Raw genomic sequence first — 9,282 nt, forward strand, 5'->3', positions numbered from 1 at the left:
TAGATTCTCACTGAAGGCATCAAAACTACGAATGAACACATATGGAATTATGTACTTAACAACAAAGTGTGAAATAACTGAAAACATGTCTTAAATTTTAGATTCTTCAAAGTAGCCACCCTTTGCTTTTTTTATTAATAAGGGGAAAAAAATCCACTAATTAACCCTGACAAAGCACACCTGTGAAGTGAAAACCATTTCAGGTGACTACCTCATGAAGCTCATTGAGAGAACACCAAGGGTTTGCAGAGTTATCAAAAAAGCAAAGGGTGGCTACTTTGAAGAATCTAAAATATAATTATAATAATATGATTGACACGTGGGTTAACCTATCACAGAGGCACAGAGGTCAGCAGATTGACAAGTGAGTGAGGGGGGTGTCCGCTCTCTGTGGCCACCAAGACCTGCAAATATTGCCAGTCAGTACAGCCAAGAAAGCAAAGACTGGCAAAAAAAATAAAAAAAAATAAAAAACACCTCTCATATTATTGATGAGGCATCTGTCTTGGTATGTGTTTAACTTCTGTAGTTATTATTTACATAATTACAGCCCACAATGTTTCAGACATTTATAAATGCTTATATTTCTGTATGTATTATATAATATATATCTTTATTTTCAGGTCGAAAAGTTAAACACATTGGGGTACAAGGCCATAGTCTTTATTGGAAAGAAAAGTAAGAAGCAGAAAACCTGGTCCGCACAAGTCCTCCAACCAAAATGGCAGCTGTCAGACCATTCTGAAAAATGCCTTGACAGGAATGAAGGCTCTCTATGAACTGTTATTTAATGGTAAGTGTGTGTGATTATTTAAAATCTTACTCCACAGTCAACATAAAAATAAATGTGGCACAGACACAGCAATTACAGTTGGGAATTATCTTGGTACCGCTGTCACAGGGCAAACCACAGTGGGCCAAAAATTTGGTCTTTGCTTTATCCAATAGGTGTTTCTTTTAGAGCTGCAAAAATTTATTGATATTTGAGATTATTAATCAATTATACAATTAATCACCAACAATTTTGATAATTGATAAATAGGTTTGAGTATTTTTTAAGTAAAACAATTCTCTGCTTTCAGAGTCTTACATATGAATATATATATATATATATATATATATATATATATATATATATATATATATATATAGACCTAGTTTATTTTACTAGTCAGTGATAGTCACAGCTCACTGATTGTCTGCCATACATAACAAAAGAGTCAACAGCAAGAGGCATTGCTCAATTCAACTTCAAAAAACTATAAACACATATCTCCACTTAACATGAGGTAATGAGATTCTACAATTTGCACCAGAGTACAAAATCAGCCTCACCTCAGTTCTACAGAGAGCATAGGGCAGCATTTATAGACAGAATAATACAAAAGACATACCGGTACATTTCCTTATGGAGCACACTCACTGCTAGAAAAAAGGGGACATTTGTTCTTATTACAGGAGGTTAATAATTTCCTATTTTTGTACCATTGAGGTTTTACTAACCAGCAGCCCTCCACCAGTTTTAAATGTGGACAGCACTCGTAGCACTTGTAGTAGCAACAAACTGTGTTAACTGACAAAGTTTTCCAAGGTGTTCCTGAGCCCACATGGTAATATCCTTTACAGTAGTGATTCCCACCGTCACATAGAATCCCCAGAAGGCTCAGTCATTCACAACCAAGGATGACTTGCTTGTGAATTAATAAAAAAAATTTCAGTTTGAAGAATAAATGTCTTGTCTTTGTACACTCTAAAAAGTAATACCTTTGTTTTACTTATAAAAAGTGAGGTAAGAGTTTTCATTGGGCATTTTGTGTTTTGTTTACTTCAAGGCTTTTTTAAGTAGCATGAACACTGCAACAATACTTAACGTGAACCCAGAAAAATCAAGTTTAGTTAATTAATATTACTGATATTATTGAGTTAGTTTTCTTAGTAAACGTAACTCATTTGTACATGACATTAAACCCAATTAAAATGAGTATGGATTACTTGTAGCAACCTATAATTTAAGTTGCATTAAGTCAATTTTATAAGTAAAATTAACCTAATCACACATGTGAATGAACTCCATTACATTGAGTCCAGGCTACATCCTCCGGTAAATCAATGTTGCTGCATTAACAGCTATAAAAATTAATATCTATATCCCAAACAATACGTTTTGATTGTTAGATCCTCTCTCATCAATACGAATTTCATATTAAGAAGAACAACAAAGACAGATTTAAGATTATTAAATTTAAAAAAAAAACAAAAAAAAACCTTGTTTCAAAAGTTTTAATTCTAACAGTACTATTTACTACTAGCACTATTACAAAACAGGCCATACAGTATACACTACCGGTCAAACGTTTGGGGTCACTTAGAAATTTCCATTCCACTCCATTACAGACAGAATACCATCTGATCAGTTGCATTGCTTTTTTTAACCAGGGCAGCAGTTTTCAGATTACATTATGTGCTTAATTGCAAAAGGGTTCTCGACTGTTGTAGAAAGAAGTGGCTGATCTTTAATGCGATATCTACATTGCCCATTATCAGCAACCATCTATCCAATGTCCCAAAGGCACATTCTGATATCATTTTAAAAGGCTAACTGAGAAAACATTGGATAATGGAAAGCAATTATGTAAGCACATAATGTAATCTGAAAACTGCTGCCCTGATTAAAAAAAACAATGCAACTGATCTCAGCTGGTATTCTGTCTGGAATGGAGTGGAATGGATATTTCTAAGTGACCTCAAACTTTTGACCGGTAGTGTATCTAAACATTACCCGCAATAAAATGTAAATGTGAGACATAACATCACATTAAAATTGTAATAACAATTTTTAAAACATTTTTAAGAACTGCTGAATTACTACACACAGTACGTGTATCTACTTCATGAGGTATTGACTGGTAAACAGTTAAGTCAGTTTTGATTTAAGGCACAATAGAATGAACACAAATGCAAACTGAAATTCTTTTACCTGAGTAACTTGCCAAAAGTGTTTTCATCATGTAGCACGACAAACTGAACAGTTACCTGTCAATTTAGTTTAAAGGCACAACAATATGACTGAAAAGAAAAATTCTGACTTTGCCATTGAGTTTTGATGAAGAGATATTTTTTTTTAAGTAAATAGTATGAAATAGAACAAGTTGAACTAAGCATGATTATGTTAAATTCAGACAATATATCACCCTGAACAGTTCACATTATGCTACAGTATGTGTAGTCTCACCTACCAAGGTGAAATAAGTGACAAAAAGTCACCTAAGACAAGTTGTTGAGGGGATTTGGATGATGGTTTAAGGCGCATGGGGGTCTGTTGCAACAAAGAGCCTTTGGTACATCTCAAATGTGTGCTGCAGTTGTGGTGGATATTTCATATCCAGTTAATAAGTAAGTCCAAACAGTAGGCAGTATAGTTGTAACAAGTTGTAAAGACCTCTGACCACTGGATGTCCTTCGATGACAATGCCAATGGCATTGGGCTGATGGCACATGTCAACTTTCATTGTGCAACGGCTGGGCGTACACGTTGGTATCATCACAACTCTATAGATGGAGACAAAAAAATTAGGAGTTTGGTTAGAGAAACAGGTAATGAGATAACAACAGGCTCGCGCTACATTATTCCGCTTATTCCACAGCTTATAATAGGGCTACTCATAGAGGTTACTCGGTCGGGATGGATAACTTTACCACTGATGAGCATTACTCTCTGGAGGAAGCCAGGTCACACTGATGAGCTAACAATGGAGCTAACTAATGCTCTGTTAGCTCTTTTCCTTTGAGCACAAATACTGATTTTAAAAAAATGATTGTATTTGTTTAAAAAAATAGTCAGCCCTTCAATAATCAGAACTCCATGGCAGCTATCTGTTATACATGGTAATGGTTGTTATATAGAAATACTAGATCGCAGAATTAAGTGATTGACCAATCAAAATCAAGTTTTCAAACAAGCCTTGTTAGTGGTAAATGTAATGACTTTTTTGAATTGATAATCACAGAAGATATTCAGTGGATTTACTTTAGCAAGTCTTCAAAAAGACACTGCATCGTAGACCTCAATAAGACAAGGAAATGAGGGCCTGTAGGAGTGTTTAAGGCAATCTATGAATTTCACAAGGATTGGGACACTATATCAAATCACCCTTCCTTAACTACCACTGAGTTCCCCAATTAGCCAATTTATATTATTTACATTGTCATATTTTTGACATTGTCATATAATTATACTGTACAATTTTGTTGTACAGTATAATTTCTACTTATATGTTAATTATTAACATGTGTTACATTGCTCATAATGATAGCTGCCAAAAACTCCCCACTGGGAGAAAAATCGTTTTTTATTCTGCTTTGTTCAACTGCATAGCCTACTATAACAGGCATCAACATTATCATGGTATTTATAATTCATTTGTACATTATTGAACATTATTTATGTATATTTACTCAGTGTGACTTCCAAAATACCCTACATTGCGATATTTTATCACAGTATATACTGATTTGTTTGTTTGTAATGTAGCCTACTTTTCTCTCTTTTTTCACTCTTATTTTTTCCTTTATGTGTGAGGTCTGTTTTTATGCTGCACTTTGTGCATTATATTATTAATAGCGGCTTCGTTTCCGTGTGGAACTGGAAAACAAAGTTTGAACTTCAACAATCACATCTCTGTTTAACGTTAGCTGTTAGCTAAAGTTCAAAGTTTTTAGCTAACGTTAGCTAGTTGTAATTACCTCGCGTTAGTGTCTTTTGTCTGGGGGGTTTTATAAAACCATTTATGCTTCTAATGTTGTGTAACGTTAACGTTACTACAACACACCACGTTACTCCTAGCTACATACATGAAGGGTGGTAGACCACGAGTCGATAAAATTCACGGCTGAAATGTGGTTACGTTAGCAAAGGCATACATTAGCTAGCATGTCTGTAGCCTGTATTAATTGAATATCACTTGAATCTGCTTGGCTTAACCTACATTGAATCTCTTCGCTTCGGGTGTCTGTTTTTAGTTAACGTTAACGTTAGCATTAGGATGCGTTATAAACACTGTAACAGCCCCGACTGCCGAGGTAGCTTACAGGACCACAGGACCACTGGGCAGCTAACAGCTAGCTTGCTATGCATCCAGGTCAGTTAATACGATTTAGCTAATGTTTACTGCCGAACTGGACGTCTAGAATAATCGGTTTAGCACAAATTCACCAATCATTCAGCAATAATTTGGCTAAAATTGCTCAACTTACCGTTTTAACCAGCATCTTTTCAGTTCTGCAGTGCCGAGCGTATGAAGTTTTCAAGCAAGCTGCTGATGTCTGTTGCCCACGTGTCCACCCAGATCAAACAGACACTTCAGACATCTGGGGGAAGTGATGACTACTTGTTTTCTATAACCTTCGTGTAATACAGCAATCACAGACATAACTACTCACACAGATTGTGTATGTCAACTCACTTTTATAACACTTCATGTACACAATAATCACATAGTAATAACTACTCAAATAAACTTTGATGATATTATTTAAAATATATTGTTGTGTGTGTACTGACACATTGTAAGTAAAGGCAAGGTATATTGATACTTTTTAAGATAAAACAGATAAAATAAAGTAGATCACAACTATTTAAAATATATTAAACCTACATGGTGGGTGTAGCACTTATTAAAGTGTAGAGTATTACATTTAATATATGTTGAAAATGATTTGCAAATCGTATTATGTTTTTATTTTCGTTTAACAGTTGACCCAACTTCATTGGAATTGGGGTTTGTAAAACCCATTGAATCAGATTGACAGAATCTTTACACTTAGTAAATCATTCTGTGAGACCCTGTGCCCTGTGAATTGAAGCATTATCAGTCTGGAAGACAAAACTCCCATCAATATAGAGATTATAGGATAAAGGTAATCTCTGTGGGAGGAACTACATTCATTGTTTTTCCCCTCATTTTCCAGGCTTTTCCTTCAATTGTTCACCTGTTTGTACATCTTGTAGTCTATAACCCTTGGTAGAGCGAAGAAGTGACCATACAACATATGGTTAAACAATTTCCATGTATTTCAATGAGTGCCCTGCAAAAGATTACAATCTATATCTTTCCAATTGTAATGTGACATTATATATTTGTTATTGGAATAGAGGTATTTAGACCAGTATTCATTGTAATAACAGCTCTTCACAGATACATTTCCTTAATCTCAACAGATATGTCTGCAAACAATAAAAAGAAGCAGAAGAATTCTGCAGCCTCAGACATGTCTACAAGGAAGAAACTGAGGGGGAAAAAAATCACCCAAAGGTTATTAAGCTTTCCTAGATGTACATTTCAGAATTTCAAATCAGACTTCAAATACAGTGATTATTTTCCCACATGGAAATAATCTATATAAACATATATGTTTTAATATAGGTTTTGATATAGGTTTTTAATATATGTGACATATATAAAATTGGCCGTTTCCTATATTATATGTACATATATGCACATATGTGTACATATATATACACATATATGTACACATATATGCGCATATATGTGTACATATATCTATATATATATCTATAAAACATTGATTATATAAGGGTTGCCTAGATTTTCAGAAGACAAGTCCCAGACATCCCACCTGGCATTTCATAATTAGCGCTGCAGCACGCAGCTCACTTGATCACGCAGCAGAATTGATCATTGCAAACTGTGTTGATAATGGACATAAACTGTGTTCTTTAGTCCTAAAAATGATACAAATAATATAAAAAATGTCAGTTTGGGATTTTGGGAACGCATATTTGAATGATATCGAAACATTACTTGGGCTAAAAACAAACCAAAAAAAACAGCCATTTCTCGGCCATTTCCCGGGATTCCCAGAATATGGGCTGTCTATTTCCCGGGATCTGATTCATCTCATTTTCGGGAAAAATATTAAACCCTAGTCTCTACAGCTCTGCTTGAGAAACAATTTTAAAAAGCAATGAAAATCAGAGGAACTTACCTTTTGAGCAATAATGGCGAGGTCACTTTTCATTTGAGGGATTTCTAGAAAGAGGTTATATAAAGAATAAACAATAATTACAATCACTAGATCAAAATAGCACCCAGCAACTCTGTGCCTTTACTCTTCAAAATACATTTCCTGCAGCTGTGAATGCAAGCTACAACCCTCCAAAGCCCATTGATAAGGCTCTGCAGAGGAAACCTGGTTGTGAACGCAATTTTCTTTCTCAAATTTCTCCCAAATTCAAATTCCCCAGGGTTTTTTTCTGGAGCCGATTGCCTTCTTGAGCCGTTGAAGGCAGAGAAGTATCATTTATTCTCATGAACTGACTTTTGTTAACCCTCTACGAATTCCTCCAGAAAGAGACAAATAAATATAATTCTAATTTGAATCTTATCAACGGCTATATGAGCACCCACACTACCTCGCCAGCTAACAACATAGCATTTATTTTGCCAAACGTGTTTCAGCCCATAACATTTCTAAGTTTATACTTCTCTGCCACTGCAATATCCATCTCCAGAAAAAACCCTGCTAATAAATATTAAAATTAGGAATACTTACGATTGATGATAATGTCTTTCAGACATGCATTTTCATTTTTAAGAGAATGGACTTCATTTCTCAACTCCTGCAAATTTCTTTGCATTTGGTCGAGTTTCCTTCTCTCCCACATCTGTTCGTCCATGTGTTTTCTAAATTCAGCAGCTGTGTACGAGAAAGAGACAGAGAGAGACAGAGACAGAGAGAAGAACAACAGCTAATTGTTATATAACTTCTTTTGTAAATGGTTGATTCTGATTGGCTGGGAGGAAGGTGGCAAGAAGTCTAGGGCAGAAATCCCTCCATTTGGCTATATGTAACTGGTTGTCCGGCCTCCTGGTGGTTATGCCTTACTTAAAACATGAAACTTCCACATCTTGTATTTCATGTAATGTATGTATGTAATACCACAAACTGGATGTCATCATTTAGGCTACCTTTTTCTTAGAGGGTGGTACTATGTCCTCTTCATCCCCAATATGATCCTCCTCTTCGCTGGTCCGCTGGGAGGGAGAGAGAAAGAGAGAGAGAGGACAAAGTTGCCTACTGTGCTGGTGTCATTCCTTGTAACAGCTACTGGTAATGCACATTATTATAAAAGTCTTACTTATCTTTACTGTATTGCAATGTAATAACACACTGGATGCAGACTGGTAGTGTACCTTGTTCTTTGAAGGTCTGTCATGACGCGCCTCATCCTCCTCCTCCTCCTCCTCCTCCGCCGCCTTCTCCTCCTCCTCGTGGTTGTATTCAGAAGAACATCTCTTTTTCACGTCAACCTTCGGATGGAGAGGGAGAAACAGAGGACAAAGTTCCCTATTGTGCTGGTTTTATACCTTATAACAGCTACTGTTAAAAGCAATTTAACGGTCAGTCTACCCCAGGGGAAACTGTGGCTACAAATGTAGCTTACCACCATCAGCATGGAGTGAATGAACCCCCCTACCTTTCATGTGTGAAGCGCTTTGGGTGTGACTTGTGTCTTATGAAAAGCACTATACAAATAAGATTCCCTTATCCCCCATAAAAATCTTGATCATGAATCTCTCATTACAATACATCATGAATGTATTGCAATAACACAAACAGGATGCAGACTGGTAGTGTACCTTGTTCTTTGAAAGTCTGTCATGACTGTTCCGTGTTCTCCCCACGGAAAGGGCAACCCAGTGCACAAAAGGATACTACTCGGTATTCCACATTTGTTTGTTTAATTTCTTGTTTTCACAAAGGGAAACCAGCTAATAAACCTGTAATAATAAGAAATGCAATTATCAACTCCCATATGCATACTACAGACAGCTCCCCAGTTCTTAGCCCCAATGACAATAAGCAGCATTAACGGAATAACATTAAATACAAATTAATCAAATTCAAGTATATTATATATATATATTAATTATTAAAACATATATTATTATTATCATCATCATCATCATCATCCAACAATAACAATAATTTCATAATTGTTATGTACACACTTCAAACAATGTCAAACAAACCTACCAAAGCCTATACAAAGCCTATGCAAGATGCATAACAGCTGGAAACTACAGCTCCCAAAATCCCCCCGCCCGTAAACCAGGAAGTAACCGTCACTTACGTTAAACGCGGTCCGCGCTTCATACTGACATTCATACAGCTAAAGAAAGTAAACACGAACAGGCACGTATGGTGCAGCAGCAATATCACAAGTCTAAACGGCAGCTTCATCTCACAACCCCACCACCT

General features: G+C 35.8%; 1 long non-coding RNA gene across 1 annotated transcript; it reads right to left on the reverse strand.

The window, feature by feature from the left end:
* Window positions 1-7,005: 7,005 nt before the first annotated feature.
* On the reverse strand, window positions 7,006-8,951 carry LOC120555517. Its single transcript, XR_005638721.1, has 5 exons — window positions 8,661-8,951; window positions 8,214-8,330; window positions 7,989-8,054; window positions 7,573-7,716; window positions 7,006-7,049 (listed from the first exon to the last, which is right to left on the reverse strand). It is a non-coding gene; the product is annotated as an uncharacterized LOC120555517 (long non-coding RNA).
* Between the last annotated feature and the right edge of the window lie 331 nt (window positions 8,952-9,282).

The sequence above is a fragment of the Perca fluviatilis genome, chromosome 3 (assembly GCF_010015445.1).
Source record: "Perca fluviatilis chromosome 3, GENO_Pfluv_1.0, whole genome shotgun sequence".
In the NCBI taxonomy this organism is placed as follows: domain Eukaryota; kingdom Metazoa; phylum Chordata; class Actinopteri; order Perciformes; family Percidae; genus Perca; species Perca fluviatilis.